Raw genomic sequence first — 22,610 nt, 5'->3', positions numbered from 1 at the left:
GATGAATCAGCTGAGCACTTTGTGGGATATTCTGGGTGTGTGCATGATGTCAGGGTGTTGAGGATCAGTCCTGTGTATGCTGGCAGCCACCTGCAGGCGAGTGCATCCTCAGGGATGGTGGCTATCCTTGTCTAAGTGCACCCATCTGCTTCATCACCCCATACACTCATCATCATCACCCCACCATCTTGCTCTTCTTAATGGGGACCTGGTTGATCCAAAGGATGAAGAAGACCATGATCAAGCATCTGCACAGAAATCAAGAATCAGAAAAGTGTTGTAATAACTTACAACTGTTATTTAAACTACAACTTAACATTTAAATATATATTTTAAATTAATTTCTGTAGTATACTGATGTTGAATAGACATTTAGTATGTGTTTTTAACATGTATATGGTTTAGAAAGTGTGTGTTAATCCACTTTAGAGACATACTGTATGTGAGTTTAACTCTTTCCCTGCCATTGACAATTTTTTTATATTTACCGAACAAATACAAACAAAGCAGGTACAATACAAAATCTTGTTACAAATCTAAAATGTATATCTTAGAAAATACATATATAGAATAGAAAAACCTGGGGCATGGTATACAAGGCAAAGAAGAGAAAAAAAGAGAAAATACATATTCAAAAGAAACAAAATCAAAAGGGCAATTGTGTAAGGAATAATTGACGACGGGCCATTGAATTATAAGAAAATAATGCACACCAAGGTGGTAATGCACCGCAGGTGTGCATTATTTTCAAATAATTCAAAGGACCGGAGTCAATTATTCCGCTTATACCACGGTTACCACAAACATCAACCCAGTCTCACCCCATGGCGTCAATATTTGACGACACTTGACCATGCGTCAATATGTTGACGCGGAGGGTATACCTTTCGCGTCATTTTTTGACGAACTGGGGACTTCAATACTATTAAGTCCGTTGCATTCTCTTTCCTATTTTCTTACCATTTTCTACCATTTTCGCGTCGGTTTAGGGTTAGATTTACATAATGACATCCCTACCCAAACCTTTCCCTAACCCCAATGCCAGGCGACAACTGTTTAATTTCGCGTACCTAATAGTATTGAAGTCCCCAGTTCGTCAAAAAATGACGCGAAAGGTATACCCTCCGCGTCAACATATTGACGCATGGTCAAGTGTCGTCAAATATTGACGCCATGGGTGTGAGACCGTGTTACAAACATTGCTCTGGTGCCTATTTTTAAGACATTTGAAAAATTAGGTGTGCGGTTTACAGAAAAATAATCAACACCCATAGCCAATCAGAATGCAGCATTCGACAGACCCGTGTTATAATCAATAAGAATGTTTATAAAAGAGGCTAGTTTCACTGTATTCTTGTTACTACATAGTAATAAAGACGTTTCAACTCATTCCTCCAATGCTTTATGTTAGGATTTACTTTGAAAAAATGACATTTATGTATAAAATGTTTACTTATCAAAATGATGTTGTTAATACCAACGTTTTTGTGATCATTGCGAAAAATTCCAAATTTGATATCATTAATTGTTATTATTATCTGAATTCCTTTGGACAGAAGTAATTTTATAAGGTCCAGCCATATAAAAAGTTATACTTATACAAGTTATCTCGTCAATTAAGAGAAAACATTTACATAAAAAGCTGATAAGGTTTTATGATAATCTGCAATACCGTGATTATCCACTAGGGCACTTACCCAATTTTTATAAAACGGTTAGTTCCAATCCTTGATTCTGATTGGTCAATAGGTGTGCTTTATTCGCAATAAAACACTGCTATGACCGCTTCACCCAACGGTTCTATTTAATATCACTGCGCCCTTAGCAACACCCTTAGCAACACATAAACATATAATGAGACAAAGTCTGAGAACAGTTTGTTGTTTTTATTTGAACTTTCATGTTGTTTTTCGCAGTCAGGGACTATTTTTTCTAGCGGAAGGAATGCTTTTATTAATTTAACTTCATGAAAGTTGCACTAATATTTTTTTTACTTTAATATTGTGTGGTAACCGTTTTATAAAAGCAATAAGGTACTCGAGGCAAGTGCTGTATCGTGAATAAGTAACGGCTGAAGGGGTTGCAGGCACTCCGCTTCGCGTCGTGCCTAACAACGCCCTTCAGCCGTTACTTATTCACGATACAGCACAGCCTCTCGTACCTTATTGCTTACATAAAAAACTGAAGCAAAAACGTTATGTACTAATTTTAAACTCTGTGTATGTTTTAATAATTGTTTCTGAATCTGATCTCTAACACAATTCTTTCACAAAAATGCAATTTTTTAAAGAAAAATACCCATATTTAAGAGTTTATAAGGAGAGAAAAAAATATAGATAGGATGAAACGTTTTTTTCCCCGTTTTGTTTGTTTGAAACCATAGGGTCTCTGCTGGTTTCGAATCTGGGTGGACACAGTAGGACATCCGAGGATTTCTCGCCTACTTTTTTTATGAATACTGAGGATTTGGACATACTACTCTTTTCACATAATGTTTTTTTTCCTACTATATAGTAGGTAAGTATATTTGAATGCAACTGTCTGAATTTCGTGAGAAATAGTCCAAAATCTCAGTAATTCTCGCTTACCCTTTTATGAATACTTAGGCTATTTTACCCTTTTATAAAATGTGCTACAGTATTTTGAGACACCATTTATTTCAATACATTAAAAATTAATTCAAGTATTCCAGGCATTTAACTGTACTTTTGATTATTATATTTGTAGTGTATATACTTTTACATCTTTATTTAGCTACAAATATACTTGCTGGTATTTGAATATAGTTTAAGTACTTTCAGAAAAGCTATACTTTATTTTTTACCAGGATACAGCAAGACTTTAATCTAAAGAGGGCGCTCTGGAGCTCCTCCTCCACACCCTTACATAACGTTAAGCCTAATGTCTGTAAAATTGTAGAGTCAAACTCCAAGCGTGGCATCCCATGTGGTTGGTAAAGGTTATTAGAAAGAGTCTGCTTCCGTGAAAGAATGTTTGTGGGGAAAATGAAGAAGGGGAAATGTGTGTTGTAACATCACAATGCTGTTAGCCATGAGGAAAGCTCTTAGGAGCGCTGGCATTGATTTATCTGTGTGTGTGTTCAGTACCCAACTCTGTTTTCTTCTCTTTTCTATGGCAGAATCCACTCAGAGTGATGTCGAGTTTTCTCATAAACCTAGAAAATCACTGAAAATATTAATAAATAATAATTCATTTAATGGCAAAAGCAACATAAACTCATTTTTGGACAAGACCACTGCTAAATCTCAGAAGGCCCAAGGGGGAAATTATTTTGGGGGTCCCGTCAACCCCCTTCAAATCAGCAGGCTGTACTACATGTTTGTCGCCCCACGCACACACATCACAGTGCTGTGCAAGACCAAGTTTCCGGTTGTATTTTGGATCTTGGAAAAACTGACAGAAAGCTTTGTTGACAACCCCCCGCAACGTTTTTGCTCTGACGTACATTGTTCCCTTTTTCGTCTGGAAAGGCTGTTTGACCACATAGTACCATCCAGCTTTCATTGTCAACAAAGACACATTGTTCCATTAGGAGCGGGACTACAGCAGTGTAAAGGGTCCCATCACTCACAGGAAGAATTTATTTATATCTCAATCAAGCGGTGAGAAAGAGAAAGCGGCCAGGAAATGAGAAAAACACGAGCAACAATAGTAGACTGACTGCTACAAGGAAAGATGGCAGACATTACAGAAAGTCTATTTCATACAAGCAGGAGTTTGCATAGGTACTGGAAAAGACATTTAAAGCTTTGTGTGGATAGCAATTCAGTCATAATAAATCCAATCATTCAGTCTCATTCATACATTTTGTCTTAATATTTGGGGTAAAATGTAAAAGGGAACTTTTGTTAAGAACAGATATTACCAGTTTAACTTGCCTAAATGTGCATTCACACCAGACGTGGAAGAGGTGTCAAAAACGCGCGTAGTTGGACACTTGAACATTTTGAGTTTACTCGCGCCTGAAATTCTAGTCATTCGAGACATTCACGCATAAATTAGCATCAAAGGAGGGGCTTATATAGCTCAAATTGAGTAAACTAACTGAGTGACTCACTTTCTTCCAAACAAGATCCTTTTAATCCTGTAAAAGTACGAAGATGTTTCATGTAGCAATGATGATGATTGTCCTCCATTGTTATTTTGTTTTTCTGCCTCCGCTCGCTTCCTGTAATCATGTCACTGCTAGAGCAAGCTCCTGATTGGTTAACACAGTGCGGAAATCCGCCAAAGTTCAGATTTTTCAAGTCGCGCTGATCACGCGTCAACGTGCCGCATGACGTCTATTTGTGTCTTTGCATTGACTTCTCGTGCTTGCCGTCTCTTCCGCGTCTGGTGTGAACGCACCATAAGCCCCTTTATTTAAAAAAAGTGCTTAAACATCACACTATCACACACTGTGAAAAGTAAAAGTTGGATCAACTTAAAAAATATTTGAATAGGCTTTATGCCCAGCTGCACTACTTCCTGAACTTCAGCCAGCTCCTTGTTTCCTGTCTTCCATTATTGGACAAACTGATTAATCCAGGTGTGCCTGACCTCAGTAGTCACAACAACAATAATCAGACACACCTGGATTAATCAGTTTGTCCAATAATGGCAGACAGGAAACAAAGAGCTGGCTGAAGTTCAGGAAGTAGTGCAGCTGGGCATAAAGCATATTGGTAACACCTAAAAAAATAACCATAGTCAAATGTAATGTTTAACTTAAGTGAGAAAATTAAAGTGGAAAGAACTTTACATTTTTAATTTACCACAATATAAGTCATTTTTAAAGGGGATATTTCACAAGACTTTTTAAAAATGTCAAATAAATCTTTGGTGTCCCCAGAGTACATATATAAAGTTTTATCTCACAATTTCTGGGTTCTGTCAGTTCTGTTAATGTAGCTTTTCTTGTAATGGTCTGGTAACAATATTAAAGACGTCACTGTTTCAATTTTGTATGTGTGTGATGCTGGGGTGCACTTGTTGTGCCACAATGTCTCTTTTACATGCTATTTTACCTGCAAATTCACATTATTTGATGTGTTCTTTTTCTTGAACTGTCTTGTAAAGCTTTAAAACAATGAAACATAGTAAAAACGAGCTATAGAAATAAATGTGACTTGACTTGAAATGTAACCTAAAACCCAGGAGAATGAATCTATACCATTTGATTTCTTGATTGACAGGTCCACACGCTAACACACACTGAAAGACCCTTTTAATACCTGCAACGCTATAATTTACTTTCATGTTAAATGTCACTTCTTTCTCAATTGTTTTAGATATAAAACATGAAAAATAACCACATTATAATTGATTCTGGACTGTTGAATTATTGAAAACATAATGCATAACTATAAGGTAACACTGCTGTGTCCGCGCTACCACCTCCAGTAAGAATTATATTTTTAATAATACAACAGTACAGACTCAAATATTTCTCACTTAAATAATTATAAATGATTATAATAAAATCTGCAAACATCATACATGCATTACGGTTACAAAAATATGTATAATGTCTTAAAATGATGTGTTACAGACAAGAAAGATTGTAAATATTTAAAACCGGTTCATAAATGGGTTATTTTAAAAAGAAAATGAAAAATAAATGAAGCTCTAGATGATTCAGTTCATAATTAATAAGGATGATTAAAACCGAATCATATCAAAGAGTGTGGAGAACAGGCAGATCCACGGCCTTTTCCCACATTCATTTGCTCTATCAGAGGTGTAATTTCACAACAGAGCATAGAAAATCAATTAAACTAATTACTGAAGGCTGTGCCAGAGTGGGAAGGACAGGCACAATAGCTCAGACTGCTTTGTTAACCTTTAGAAAACATCACAAGTTGTTATTTTCACTAGCGATGCATTTATGCTTTCAGGAAAAGTAATGGATTAACAGATCCTACTCTAATGAGCCAATACATCTAAAATTCCACTGAATTAGATGTGCTTTATTCTGGAAATGACTCAAATGTGTTTCTTAAAAAAAAGAAAATTTGCTGCCTTAATGTGTGTGCCAGAGACAAACAACGGCAGAGTAATGCGCTCTCATTCATTTCAATGGAAACTTGGCGACTTCTGGCGACACAGGAGGCAGCGACCGTTGGCGACCAACCTGATCTCACAAAATCCGTGAAATAGTCACGCAATATATTGCTCATTGTCATGTATTTCCACCATTTTACGTGCCCGTGCCATGACTTTCTTTTTGTGTCAGTTTCATGTATTGGTTACTCAACTGTTTTTCCTATTTGTCGCTTCGGTCTGGGTTTAGAACGACTTTCCGTTACATAAAATGAAATCCTTACCCAAACCCAACTCTTACCCTAACGTAAGGCGACAATGGTTTTAAAAGCATTTGAAAAAAAAAATAGTATAAACCAATACCTAAAGTGACATCCTAACGCAAACAGCAAATGTAACCCCAAACTGAAGCGACAATGGTTTAAAAGTAGGAAAACAGTTGAGTAACCAATACGTAAAACTAACACGAAAGTCGTGACACGGGCACGTAAAATGGTGGAAATACGTGACAGTGACACGCGAAACTGAGCACAATATTGCTTGACTAGTTTACGGAAATGTGAGAGATCATGTTGTTGGTGAGAAGAAGTGGCGTGTCCAGCTATGCGTTGGGGGTAGGGGCGGGGTTTTGTTATTGTTTTTTATAATAACCGTACGTTTTTGAACAATTAACGACATATGAATTAGCATGGTCAATTAAATTTTTGATTATTTTTCGTGATATTGTCATGAATTACTGCCTTTTTCATGATCGTATCATGAATTTCTGTTTATGTGTCATTGTCACGTATTGGTTACTCAACTGTTTTGTCCAATTTTCTTACCATTGTTGTTTCAGTTTAGGGTTAGATTTATATAAAATGACATCTTTACCCAAACCCAACTCTAACCCTAACGCCAGGCGACAATGGTTTAAAAATCAGAAAATAGAAAAAAATTCAGAAAAAAATAGTATAAACCAATACTTAAAGTGACATCCTAAAGCAAAGACCAAATCCAACCCTAAACCAAAGTGACAATGGTTTGAAAATAGGAAACAGCAGTTAAGTAACCAATACGTGATAATCACACGAAAACAGAAATTCGTAAAATGATCACAAAAAAGGCGTAAAAAATTTTACGAGATAATAAAATGTGTATGAATTCTTGTGCGATCAGGCTGGGTAACCTAAGGTTGGAAAGTTGTACCCTTTTTTGGTAAATTACTGTACCTTAAGGTTCCAATGTGTTGTATATGTAAAAGAGGGACAAAAATTTACCTTTGAGGGAACCACCCCATCGACAGAAAAGGTATACATTTGTACCTTTTTTGTATCTTTTTTCTGACAGTGTATATAATTGTGTACTGTATGCTGTTTCTTGGGTGTTCTTGATAGTTGCTAAGCAATTTCTTACTAGTTTATTTATAAAGATCTCACTCCCTGTTTTTTTCTGATATTCTAGTTGCCAGATATGACTCCATTCACATTCAGTGTACGTTAGCCCTGTTTGACCGCTTACAGATGCTCCCCAAACCTTTCAAAAAACGACTTAACCCCAAGTACGAGCTTTAAGCAAGCACCATGAAAAATGCAAAAACATGCACTCTCTTACGGTACATGAATCGTGACGCATGTTATTTATAGTGACACGTTACTGGCTTGTATCCATGAGCAATAGCAGTGTTTCTGAGTCAATGAAAGTCACGCACAAATGCCAGCTGAGTTTGCTTCCACCCACACGAGGGTAAGAAAGAGAGGTTTGTGGGCACTTAAAATCTGCAGAGCAGATGCCAGGCAGGCACATATCGAATTTATGTCATGTATATGACACAGTTGTCAAAAAAAAGTTTGGCGCTGTGGCTTATGCCTATCATTTCAAGATACTGGATTGTTAACGGTGCAACCATGATGTCTCGGCTTTGCAGGTGGTTACCAGGGTGTTGGCTCGTGGCTGCTAGCGTGTTGCTTGGCAGATGTTCAATTATTTTGGGTGGTCGCTAAGCCATTGTCAACGGGTTACTGTGATGTTCTTTGTGGTTTCTAGGGAACGTTTGCTCATTTAACCATCCAGCAGGATTAGATTCACCACCAATAGTGCAAAAAATAGGTGCACTAAATTAGCACTAAAATGGTTCCCCAATGTAGAACCTGTGTGTAGCACCATATTGTGCTATGTTGAACCATAAGTGGTGCTATATTCATGCTTTATAGTGCTATATTGGTGCTCTATAGGTGCTGTATAGCACTAAAAATGGTTCCTTTATATGATTGTGAGCTTTCAGTACTGTTTAACCATGTTTTTTTTTAAAGTTTATTTTCATGTGTGCACGCGATAGTTTCACGTGCGCATGCGATAGTTTCACGTGCGCACGCGAAACTACACTTTATTTGCACCATGTCCCCTTAGGGGCTCCGTAGGTTTGCATCCATTTGTCAGGTTTAATGAACTTCTATATCAAAATGTAATTGCTTCTGCTTTAAACATTGAAACATTCATTGACTATACCCAATTCCGCATGATTTCAGCAGTGCATTAGGTATAGAAACCACAGTAGGTACTTTGTATGATCTATATTTGCATATATGCATAATTTCATATAATGCATAATTTAATGAAAGTCATGCTTTACATGAATGTATCCATTGCTCACTATAACAGTGCACATTCCCCAAACTTTATTTGAAACGACTGAATAATGCAACATGTGCACATATTCCTACCATACTGTTGCAGTTAATAATCGCAATCCTCTGCTAACTCCTACCTCATGTACTATAGCAACCCGTCACATTCCCATCAATTGAAAATCTCATTATACCCAAACCGCAGTCACGGCCACGCGTATCTGTCCTCGTGGCAAAGCACACCTCCATTCTCATGCGCCTCCTGTCATTTCTTCGGCTCCTATAGGAGGTACGGCATCCCCGCCTGCGTGGAGAGTTGACTCATGCTTCCTACAGCGGTGACACTGAAGCAGATGGTGCTGGTCTCGAAAGCCCACGACGGCGCTCTCTGAGTAATGTTCCCTCACGCTGTTTCCGATAATGGCTTTGCTTTGTCTTTCTCGCCCAGACGGGCCAGGCAGAGCTGTCTGTATGAGAATTTACAGCCCCTGATTAGCACAAATAGCACTCGGTAATGTTTTAAGGCTTGTACGGCAGGTGCACGCGTAACTTGATAAGTGAAGTTTCAGTTTTTTATGATTTCACACAGCAGAGAATAAAATTCCCACTTTCACGTTTACAGTTTGACTTTTGGTTAATGTTTTCCTCAGACTTCTGTTTTCCTGGTGCAGAAGTCAACATCGTGGTACTTTGGTGCTATGGGTGCTTTTCAGTCTGTTGCTATGCAGTTGCTAAGGGGTTCTGGATGTTAGTACGTTGTCATGTGCTTGCATCCTGTGCGGAAGCTTGGTCATTTATTTAAAAGGTAGGTTAACAGCACAGCTTCACATCATTTGTAGCACAAACATTACAGAATGACTTGTGTTGCAAATAGTTGTTAATCTTTTGGTCAATGCTAGTCATACAGGCCTGTATAAAACATGTTCCTGTAGTTCTAAGGGTACAACATTTAGGCCTCATTTGATCATAAAGTGTGCATACGCAAAAATCCACGGCAAAGTCCATATTTTAAAAATGGAAAGGTGCTGAGTGCTTCAGGCGGTTGTTTGTAAATCCGCAGTAATTGGCAATACAGGTGATTCTGAAACAAAGATTCAAAAATATATAAACATACAAAATATCAAATGAAAGAACAGACTCTTTGTTTTCAAACAAAGAAAGCGGGGGAAAAAAAGTTTTATACTACCTATATTTTTTCTCTGTTTATAAACTCTTACATATGCATATTTTTCTTTAAAAATATATATATTTTTTGCAAAAATATGAAATAATTGGATATTTGTGAAGGAATTTTGTTAGAGATCAGATTCAGAATGATTATCAAAACATACACAGAGTTTAAAATGAGTAAATAATGTTTTGACTTCAGTTTTTTTCATAAATTGGGTAAAGCCCTATTCGGACGGGATTGTTACAGAAAACCGTGCTTCTCAGAGGTCCTGTGTGTTTTTAATCCCGTCTGAATCGCCAAGTCTGTGTTTTTCTCTGACGATCTCCGTAAGAATTCCAGAACAATTTACGTACTGTTTTTCGCCGAACTTGGAGGTCATCTGAGAAGTTTAATCCCGTCCGAATGCAAACGTGTTTGCCCGCAATATCTTTTGAAAATGCGGTTCTGTACGTGTTTTGGCCAACGTGATCTGCCGTAAGGTCATACTAACGTGCGTATATTGCACTCCCTGAGTCCCATTAATAATTTTACATTTAAATATCAAACATTACAAACACGCGTATCCAGAGCACATGATCATCTCTGGAATATCCTGAGAATTTTAATCACGTCCCAATCGGTACATAAAATCACAAACGTCATGGGGGACACGTTGAAACTCAAATGAAACTAATTCCTTCTGAATAGTGCTTAAGTGTGGTATTGCAGATTAACTTAAAAATTCATTAGGAACACTTTTTTAATGCAAATTTTTCTCTTAATTGACAAGATAACTTGGCAATGGCGTGAAAAGAGTTAAACTATGCTGGTTGTTGGGTCAAATATAAATTTTCTGTGTTACAGCTGGGTTTGCCCCTTTTTGACCCAACAATGTAAAATAACCCAGCATTTTTAAAGTGTAGTGGTGAAATTGTATTTTGCATTCAAAGGAACAGTGCTCTCTAGCGCCTCGCTTTTCCAAATGCATTTTGCAACTACGATAGCCGTTATGTAATCACTGATCTCTTGTCCGTTTCAGCTGGTTTACGTGAACAAAAATGCGTTGGTAGGTTAGTGTTTTTTGTCCCTCTCTGCTATTATAGTTTATCAATACGGCGGAACGACATGGAAGCCTCCTTGGACTTACCCGTTCAATGTAAGTAAAGAGAAGAAATTCTAGGCTTACAAAGAAAAGTCAGATCACTGGCAGAGGTCATTTGACACCAAAGAGGACATATTTATGAATAAAGACATTGATTTTGACTTAAAATCCTACTTATTGTAACTTTAAACAGTATTTAAGGGTTGTATAAACACTTTGCAGTTCTATGATACTTTGTTTAACACAATATAAGCTATACATTTGATTTCCGTTCAGTATAAAACGCAGTATGACAGACAGTAATACAGATAAAGTACAATACTGTACAACTAATCCTCTATGTTCTTCAGTGCCGGTCTCTGTTAGTTACATTGGTGTCTTTTTATTGTTCAGTGTACTTAGCAATAAGGAAATAATTCTCATAAGCTTAACGCATTAGTTTAAAATAAGACCTGGCACAGCTGTGTGGAGACCTAGTGGACTGCAATTTTTCAAAATTGGATTAATAAAGACTCTGAGGTTCATGCTAAGCCATAAATCGTGTTAAATCAAGCTGGAGTGCAAAAATATCTGGAGCCTTTAGAAATCACATGACAGCGCCCGAGAGATGAAGTGATTTTAGATTAAACATTTCTTGCTAAATCCTGAATCATTCAAAGCAGGGCTGACAGCAACGCCTGTCGAACAACAACAAATAATTTAAAAAAAACCTAAAACAACTCGAAACGCCTGTTGGAGGAGTTTTGCGATTGAAATTGATTAGAGTAGCGTACCCCGTGTGAAGATAAAGATGTCATAATTGAATTTTGCTGTGTATAATTTCCATACAGAAATCATTTGGTGACAACTCCAGAAAATAAAACATTGTTGAAAGTTTGCGTAGCCCGGGGTGAGTAAATAGTAATTAACTGAGAAATACACGACTTGTCACTTCCACAGAACAGCTTCCATGCCAACACGCGCGCTCTGAATACCAAATAAAGCATTACAGGGAAAACCGGAGAGCATGCTTACAACTCGCAAAGAATCACCTGCAGCGATGATAAAAGACGAGATCATCTTTAAAAGCATCCAGAAGTGAAGCACTGATCAATTCCTCATTGAAAATGGCATCAAATTTTGTTTGTACCCCGAGCAAAAAACAGTAATCGATTCCCAGCAGATGCATAAACAACAATCGACAGCACATGATGTTCAAAATCGATGTGCCTAATCTACGGTAATGAAGCTCCAGGTTGCATTTCAAAGTTTAGAAATGGTGAACACTATTAAATATTCATTTAACACCTGTTGAGCTGAAATGTGGAAAGAAAATCAACAATGTGGGCAGCCTTGGATAACCGTTGGAGGAATCTTTAATCCTTACTGGATCCAAGACGAGCCAGAATTCCAACTAAGCCTTGCGTTAAATAAATAGATAAATAAATAAAGCAATTCCTTTGCCAACAATGACAACCAATCAGACATTTATTTGTGAACAACAACATTACTCATGCTCAGTTTTCTCTTTCTCCTGGTTGAAGTGAAAACTTCAGCTTGAATCTAAGATTAAATTAGAAATCAGCATCAAGCACGTCATTAGCTCAAGCACTTTTCTCCATGCCATGTTGCCACATTTCACTCCTACGGAGAGATTTTTAAGGGTCATTGTTGCAAACATATTATTTGTGGGTGGGTGGGATTGGGAATACACACTTGAGGAGCAGCATTGTGGCTGCTGTATAAACAGTATGCGATCTCTAAATGTATATGCATGAAAAAGTCAGAGATCAAGTGTGATTTTTTGATGAAAGGCTATACTTTAGGATTTTTAGAGTAACCGTGATTCAATGGTCTGCCAGTCAAATGCAGATATCCAATGTCTAAGAATTCTGCTCCGAGCAAAACATGTGGTTACTTGGAAGTCCAAAGAACATTTTAGTTTTTGTCAACAGTTCAATTTATAACATTTTCAGCTCAACATGAAAGCTTTTAGTGAATGCTATGTTTTGAAAGGCAATGTACCATCACAAAAGTTTGTGCTGTCAATGTATGTTTTAATTTTGATGTCATCTACAATACAGTGCACAACTCTTAGGCCAAGACCAGGTTGTTTTAAAACTTGTTTTAAAATACATCCATTTTTATGTTTCGCTCTTTTTATTAATGTAAAATACATGAAATATGTACACAAAATGTAAAACAAAAACACATTTTTGAGAAAAATGATAAATGTCAACATCATCCAAAGTAAACGATTACGCGAGTTATCATCTTCAACATAAATTACTTTTCTTGGACTACAACAAACACACCCATTGTAGTCAACAGCTAGCTTACTGGGTCTGTTGACGTGGACACAACGTTCATTACCATAACTCGCCCGCTTCTGCCTTACAGCCTGTAAGTAGTCAATGTTTTCATAGTTAAAGACTTTACTACTGACTAAACCAAGATTCAAATGCAAGTTTTGTGCAGTGCAGAGTAGCGCTTATCGTTTCTACGATCACAAGATGGAAGAAAATCCTATGTGGCAGACTTTGGTGATATGACTAGTGAAGGATAAATTGCTGTCAAACATCACACCTAAGTTCTTAACCATGAGAGATGGCACCACAGTGCAGCCATCAATGGGCAACTTGTAATCTGACATATTATGTTTGGAGCGATTCGGTTCGGTAATAAGTATCTCTGTCTTATTGGAGTTTAGCATAAGGAAGTTATGTGCCATCCAGTCACTTATATCGCTAATACAGTCTGTTAGTTTACAGAGCTGGTGTGTTTCACTAGGATGTGAGGAGATATAAAGCTGGGTATCATCGGCATGGCAGTTAAAACTAATGTTACTGTATGTTTTCTGATGATGTCAGAAAAGGTAACATATAAAACAAGAATAGAATAGGACCTAAAACTGAACCCTGTGGTACGCCGTATTTAACCAGGGAGTGATATGACTCTTCCTCATTTACATAAACAAGATGATAGCGATAGCTGTGCTGTGGTGGGGCCTGAATCCTGATTGGAACTTTTCATATGTATTATTATTCACTAAGAATGCGCATAGTTGGCTTTTTCAAATATTTTAGAAAGAAAAGGGAGACTTGAGAGTTTTAGAGTAACATGGGTTTGATGGACTGCTGATCAGATGCAGATTTCCAAAAGTCTACAAGAATTTTGAATGGAGCAAAACAGATGATTATTATTAAAAATATTTTTTTTATTTGTGCCTATTTTAAAAGTTTACCTTATAATGTGTTTAGTTTAAGTTTTTTAGTTTTCAGTTTTAGTTTTATTAATATTTCAAATTTTATTTTATAACATTTTCAGTTGTCCTGTTAATTTAGCGGAAAATTTATAATTGTATTAACTTTTAATACATTTTAAATAATATTGCTAATTTAAATTTAATGTAATTTGTATTTCATTATTAGTTTTGTTCCAGTTAATAATTTTAGTGCCTCAACTAAGGCAACATTTCTAATTATCATTTACTTCGTCTTTCAAGTAAAATCATATATTTGATTTGATTTCAATGAACAGCCATGTTTATAATAGTTTTAGTTAACAGTAATATCCTGCTTAATATGAATGCTTTCAGTGAATGCCATGTTTTGAAAGGCATTGTTTCGTCCCCAAAGGTGGTTCTGTCAATGTAATATATATTACAGTACATGTCAAGCATTTTGTTATACTGTGGCGCTCTGAAACCACCCCTGCTTTAGCTGAACAATTACATCATACGCATGGCAGTGCCTCAACAGTAATACATTTGGTCAGCAACATTTCCTTCGACCCATGAGAAATAGTTTTAGCTACAGTACAGTATGTTCATTTGCTTTATGTTCTTCTGCTAAAACAACATGATTCATTGTGCAAATAAAACTTCGGAAACACAGCACTGCATTGCCAACATAAAGATTTCTTATATAATCATCAAAATATTGAATTTAATAACCTTCAGGAGATTGCTTGGAACAAAAGTAATGTCAAAGATAAGTAAAAAAAAGAATGCATAATATTCAAAAAGACACCGTTTATCTTTTCTCAAAGCAGTCCAACTCCAGTAATACATAAATAAAACATAAAACCTTTAATATTATTCTATTTTTAACTAAAACAATTTGTTCAACATTCATAGCATGCAAAAAGCATGAAAGTGTTCGATTTAAGAAATGCTATGACTTTACTAACATTTAGGAGTAAGATATATTTACCAAGACTGAGGCTTAAGAAAAACACATCCCTTATTACAATATACCCTAGAGAGCAGAGACTTATAGCATTAGAAGGTTTCTGCTTTAGAAAAGGTCACTCTGTCTGAGTGTTGCTTAAGAGTTTAACAACATCACTTTAATGCTTGTGCTACATAGTTTTTGGCTATGAACCCCCAAAACACCACAGATGTTCTTTGTGTTCTTTGTCAACCCAAAATGTCAAGGACGCGGTTAAACATTCTGTGCTCAAACAAAACAACCGGCTCAATGATGTACACAGTAACAAACCCTGTCTGAACCAGTGAGTTGCATACAAACATGTTATTGCAGGTTTGATGGCAAAACGTAAACCCAAATGAGATTCAGGGCCCTATTTTAATGATCCAAGTCCACTTTTTCTAATTAAATGACAGGAAAATGGTTTGTGCACCTGGCGCACAGTCTAAAAGGGTTGTTCCTATTCTGTAATGAGTAATGGGTGTGTTTTGGGCGTACTGTTCAATAAACCAATGAGAGTCTCAGCTCACATCCCCTTTAAAAGCCAGTTGCGCTCGTGCCAAGGATTGCCGGGTTGCCTATTTACATCCAGCCAATTTTTGAAAAGTTGCCGCCAGCATTTTTTTTGTGATTTTCACAAAAGTTTTTACAAAATGCCTTCCAGGAAAATTTTCTTCTAAAAATATATAAACATTCAAATATATCAAATAACAGAACAGACCCTCTCAAACAAAACGGGAAAAAACCCGTTTCAATATCTTTTTTTCTCTGCTTATAAACTCATATATGGGTATCGTTCTTCAAAAATAAAAAAAATTTAGCAAAAAGCTGAAATAATTGCATTTTTGTGAAGGAATTCTGTTAGAGATCAGATTCAGAATGATTATCAAAACATACACAGAGTTTAAAATTAGTAAAAAAAAAATTTTGCTTCAGTGTTTTTATAAATTGGGTAAGTGGATCTTAAAAGATTATTATTAAGTCTCTTGGACATAAATGAGGACCACCTGTAGCATGGTAAGCAGTTTTTTTTTTGCTTTAAAAAGTGCTAATATTGCATTTATTTTGATTTTTTTGTATATGATGATTTTGTTTTGGATTTGGTGAGATGAGACACACTCAGGGTGCTGTCCCAGTGCTGAAACGCCTCTTTTACAATTCTTTATCTTCTGTTTATTACAAATAAAGTATTTTTACCTATGCAAACCTTAAAAAAATATATTTTTTTGCATATTTTGTAAATTATTCTTTTAAAAAATCTTTTTAAAAATTACAGTGATCATGCATCATATTTTATCAGCAATTTAAACACTGCTTATTTGACCTATTACTCCATTACTGAAATAACGATTTTTAAAGAGAACCAAATTTTTAACTCTTTCCCGCCATTGACAAGTTATCTCGTCAATTAAGAGAAAACATTTGTATATAAAATGTGTTCCTGATGAGGTTTTATGTTAATCTGTAATACTGCAATTATCCACTAGATGGCGCTCTTACACAACTTATAAAACACTGAAGCATCCACTGATCCAAAAACAGTAAAAATGTGTCTGATTCCGATCACTAACAAAAGTCCTTTACAAAAAATTCAGCTTTTTGCTCAAAAAACTCTTTTTTTACAGTTTTTTGTAAAATAGATTATAAAAAGAAAACAAATGAAGATAGGATGAAAGTTTTTTTAAAGCAGATGGTCTGTTCTTTCATTTGATATATTGTATGTTTATATATTTAAAAAACAACATTTTCTGGAAGGCATTAAATGTTTGTTAAAAAAAGTTGGCAATAACTGACAACTTTTTTTTAAAACGCTGGCGGGAAAAAAATTAAACATTGTTAGAACATTTGGAAAAATATAAGCACATACACTGTAAACAGTGAAAGTTAGATTAACTTAAAAATTACTTAAATTGGTAACACCTAAAAAAAGAAATTTGTAGTCAACTTAAATTGTGAAAACATTTATAAAGTTGATAAAGCTTACTGATTTTTAGGCGTTATCAATTAAAGTCATTTTTTAAGTTTATTCACCTTAAGTTTTACACTTAAAGTATAATCAAATTAAAAGTTTACAAAACTTTTATTTATTTTAAGTGTTACCAATTGAAGACGGAAGACTACTTTTTAAGTAGATCCAACCTTCACAGTTTTTCCAGTGTAAGTGAAAAAAATAAAAACACAGTGCAAGTAGTTTTTGGATATTTCAATGCATTTAACAGAACCATGATTTTGTTCAACAGAAGAAGGGAAGTCATTTACATCTGGCATGACATGAGAGTGAATAAATAATGAGAAAAAAAAATCATTTTCTGGTGAACTATTCCTTTAATTTCCCCAACGACATCACAGACTTTCATTCAAACATCACAGAGCAAACATCAGTCTCTCTTCTGACACGTGAGCTTGTTCAGTAAGAGTCCCAAACACAACTTTAATCAATTATTCCTTATGTTTCTGCTATCAAGCTCCTCATCGGTTCACAGTCTCATTGATCAGAGTCTCTTTGTCACCGCAGGCAGATGTGTGATAACCGTGATGAATATCTCCATCGACCGGACAGCTGAGATCGCCCTTAAAATGAAATCTTACTGCTGTCGACAGTACTGACCAGATTATAAAACATCAGACTTAAGCTTTACTATAACATGTTAGCCCTTTATTCATATTGGAGATGAGAGAGAACTGGAAACCTTCAAACTCATCATCTTCACATCTCCACATTTTGTTTGCTTGGCACAGAAGAATGCTACATTTCGGTCTGGCGTGTCTTTTTCAGATTGAGTGTTTTGTGATAGCGGGTTAATCCTTGAAAGCTCTCAGACATGACAATAAAAACTAGATTTAAGAATTTTGTTTTATGACGGTAACATTCTCATCTGCTAAGCCTTAAACAATTACAGTATATGACTGTCAGATGCTTGTCAAAACGTCTCTCAGCTGTTCAGTAGCAGATGATCAAATAACTTACGACAAGTACCAGAAGAAAAAATCCAGAGGCAAATATATCAGGAAACAAATGCTGATCCGGTGGGTGTGAGGGGTTTGTGCAATTTTGTAGTAAACATAACAGAAAAATTTTGAAATTGTCTAAATAACAGTTCATGAAAATTAACCATTGTATTTTACATCATAATTTTATGGTTTGGAACAACATGAGAGGTAAAATGATGACATAATTTTTATATGAACTGTTCCTTAAAAGGGGTCATATTATGAGATTTTTTTTAAGATGTCAAATAAATCTTTGGTGTCCCCAGAGTGTGTATGTAAAGTTTTAGCTCAAAAACCCCACAGATAATTTATTATAACATGTTAAAATCGCCACTTTGTAGGTCTAAGCAAAAGTGTGCCGTTTTGGGTGTGTCGTTTAAAATGCAAATGAGCTGATGAAATGCAAACACTGATTGCAATGATGGTGGTTTGCTGCAATTAAAACTCAATTGTGCTGTCATTTTTTTTCTTCCTCTATCTCTCTTCACTAAATGGCAGTGCTGTGATTGGATAGTGCAGATTATGGGGCCGGATTATTGTAATTCGCCTTGCTACCTACCTCACAAAACAGGTGATATCTGAATGACCTAATTTTTCACATGCTTGCAGTAAATGGTTTTTGTTTGGGTTGATCTTTTTCACATTTTGGAGGTTGATAGAAGCACTGGGGACCCAATTATAGCACTTAAACATGAAAAAAACAGATTTTCATGCCATGACCCCTTTAAAACTGCCTTTATTCTCTTCACCCATCTATATTTTCTATATTTAAACTATCCCTCCATGCATTCTTCTGTTTATATCATAATATATTTCTTTCTTTTATTCATTCATTATTTCTACCTTCTTTTTCCTCGAACCAAGAGTGCTTAGAAACATTGCCTATAGGATGCATCACCTCGGGCGGTCTTTCATCATACTTTAGGTAAAGGTTATTATGAAGGAATCACATATTCAGTTCTCTTCAAAAGCGTTGGAGTCACAGAAAGTCATTCTGCTGTATATCCTTAATACTCAAGGACTGTCGTGTTGTAATGTTTATAATATTACACTCAACAGCCCGCTCACCGGCGGGTCTCGCATATATAGTGTTTGTTTGATTTAGGTACCATCTACGGTGCGTGAACACATCCAGTTATGTGAGCCAAACAACATTCCTGTTAAAGCAGCGGTCGTCATGGTAACGCACTGTAGACCAGGAGGTCTAGATGGATAAAAAGCCTCTGAGTCCTGATACATGAAAAATTGCCAACACAAAAGCATGCCCTTTACCTCGGCAAGGTGTCTGTGTGCGTGCAACTGCGTGGGAGAGAGACGGATTTTCACGTAGCGCATTAAAAAAGACCGAAAGATGATGAGGTAACGACATAGCCAATATTTCACTTATTCTCTGTGTTTAGTGTGCAATGGTAAACTTTTAAGCTGAAAGTCAGATGAAGGCGACAGGTGCACGCAATAACTCGTGTTGCATTCACTAACACGCATAAAAAAGTTTTGAAATGTCCCCTTTAAGATGTAAAATAAATATTTGGTGTCCCCAGTATATGTATGTGTAATTCTAGCTCAAAGATACTTTATTACAGCATGTTCAAATTGACACTTTGTAGGTGTGATCAAAAATGTGCTGTACCATCCTCTTCTGACATCATAAGGGAAGCCAAATTTCAATTACCTATTTATTGACATCTTTACAGAGAATGATTTATCAAAACTAAGTTTATCTAACTGGGTTGATCGTTTTCACATTTTCTAAACCCAATTATAACACTAAACATGGAAAAAGTCAGATTTTCACGCTGTGTGCCCTTTAAGGAGTAGTTGACATAAGCAAAGCTATATGCACGATTTGCCTCATGAAGTGCATAAAGATAGCAAAAGTCATGCATTTCATATGCCAAATTCCAATTTTGCATGCATATGATAACACCAGTCCTTCCCGTTCACTAAATATCGTGCATCTTTTTGAATTTGGCATGTGTATTGCACGACTTTTCACAATGCGTGTTATTTATACGCACCTCCTGAGAATGTGGTGGGTTAAATAGTTACATTTAATTTTTTATAACATTTATTTATCTTGTTATATAGGTATAGTTACAGATATATTTATACATTTTTAATAACTCATTTTGTAATTTTTATAATGTTCTGTTTTAAGGAATGCACAACTGTGTACGTGAGGTAGCAAGAATTGAATATGTTTGCAAGTCAGTGGCCTTGTCTTTTGTGTCTTTCTTCATTTCTTTTTGATAATTAACCTTTTTCAATTTGCTGTTTCTCCTGTACAGCTTTATGATTTCTAATGAATTGAAATGAACTGAATCCAAACAATGAATCTGTGCTGACTGCCTTTAACTATGAGTCACTTTAACATTTAAATATTGCAGCATTTATGTGGGCTGATAATATTCTTTTACTCATATCGGTTTTAATGAGAAAACTATCGATCAATAAGCACAGTGCAACCGTTCCAGCCTCCATACCTTCAATATCCAGTCACAATACTTTAAAGATGCTGATTTTTTTGTTTTGATTGCAAATGAAGGAATTTACTGAAATGTAATCTTTTATTAATTTGCATAAAATTCACAAAGAAGTGCATATGTTTATGCTTGAATCCAAAACGGCATACCGTGGCTTACAATGTATACATGTGTGTTTTCTGAGTTCAAACCAATGACATTTTGCGCTGCTAATGCAATGCTCTACCATTGAGCTATACAGGATTTTAATGCTTTTAGAATCTAGTTGCTGTTAAGTCTCTGTTAATAGTCATCAATTTAAAGCATTTTGGTTCAATAAATGTTAATTAAAAACACTTATATACAGTAGTTATAGGGATCTTTAATACTTTGAGTATTTGTCATTGGAAGTGACATGAGACGCCAGGTTAGTGCTTTTAAAATTTGGGAGTTTACTGTGAAGCAGTTTAAGCTTTATCTGCAAGACATCAATGGAAAGGACTTTGCCCTTGAAATTATAATCCTGATGTGCTTTCTATCATTTATTCGCTCCTTAAATTTGAGAGACGTTTAGCTCAATCTCTGAACGGCTATTACCTGTAATAGTAGACTGTGCAGAGAGAAGCTTTTCAACCATCAATTCAAGACATTATCAAGGATTAATGACTCGCTGTGATCTGTAACCTTTCTGAAATATCTGGAGTCTGTGTTATACTGTAGGAACTATACCACATTACAGGGTATTTTTAACTGGTTGCTTATCGATATTTTAACTATTGTTCATTTATTTTTGTTATTTGAATGTTTTTGTTTAAGCATGAAAATCTGAATTCTTTTTTAAATGATTACATTCAACATGTTACACTTAACTCTTTCCCCACCATTGACGAGTTATCTAGTCAATTAGGAGAAAACATTTGCATAAAAAATACATGTTCCTGATTAATTTTTATGTTAATCTGCAATACCGTCCACTAGAAAGCGCTCTAACCCAATTTATGAAAAAACTGAAGCCAAAACATTATTTACTAATTTTAAACTCTGTGTATGTTTTGATCATCATACTGAATCTGATCACTCACAAATGATTTCAGCTTTTTGCTACAAAATGAATATTAAAAAAAAAAAATAAGAGCCCAGTCTCCTGAAGATGCGTATAAATAGCACCAAGTGTAAAACTCGTGCAATACATATGCCAAATTCCACTTTGGCGTGCATATGATACGCATCCATTCACTTAAACGGTGCATCTTTTTTTGTCGTTTTATTTATTGGTTTCTCAATTTTTTTGCTATTTTTTACCATTTTCGCTTGGGTTTAGGGTTAGACCAACTTTTTGTTATATAAAAATGACATCCTAACCCAAACCCCAACTCTAACCCCAACTCCAAGCAACCATGGCTTAAATATAGACAAAAACATGGAGAAACCTGTATATTAAATAACCTCATTAAGCAAATCTAAAATCTAACCCTAAACCCAAGCGAAAATGGTTTAAAAAACAGAAAAAAATGGAGAAACCAATAAATAAAACGACAAAAAAAGATGCCCCATTTAAGTGAATGGGAAGGACTTGCATATCATATGCACGCCAAAGTGTAATTTGGCGTATATATTGCACGAGTTTTATACTTCGTGCTATTTATATGCATCCTCAGGAGACTGGGTAGAAAAATAACCAAATTTAAGAGTTTATAAGCAGAAACAAATATAGATAGGATTAATTTGTTTCTGGTTTTGTTTGTTTGTTTGATTGTTTGAAAGCAGAGGGTCTGTTCTTTCATTTGATATATTTGTATGTTTATATATTTTTATAAGAAAATTTTCCTGAAGGCATTTTGTGAAACTTTTGTAAAAATCACACAAAATGCTGGGGGGCAACTTTAAAAAAAATGGCTGTCAGGGAATGAGTTAAGAAACTTCAGTGTCTGAAACTGAAGGCAGCTGAGCACAAATTTATATTTTCACTTTTTACATCTTTCTAACGAGAAATTAGTATTGTACTTTTTAAATAGGGGATTAGTTACCACAAAGGCGATCTGTTTGTAGTTCTGTTTACCTGTTTCC

This window comes from Misgurnus anguillicaudatus, unplaced genomic scaffold (assembly GCF_027580225.2).
Source record: "Misgurnus anguillicaudatus unplaced genomic scaffold, ASM2758022v2 HiC_scaffold_32, whole genome shotgun sequence".
Lineage (NCBI taxonomy): Eukaryota > Metazoa > Chordata > Actinopteri > Cypriniformes > Cobitidae > Misgurnus > Misgurnus anguillicaudatus.
Note: the sequence above shows the minus strand (reverse complement) of the source record.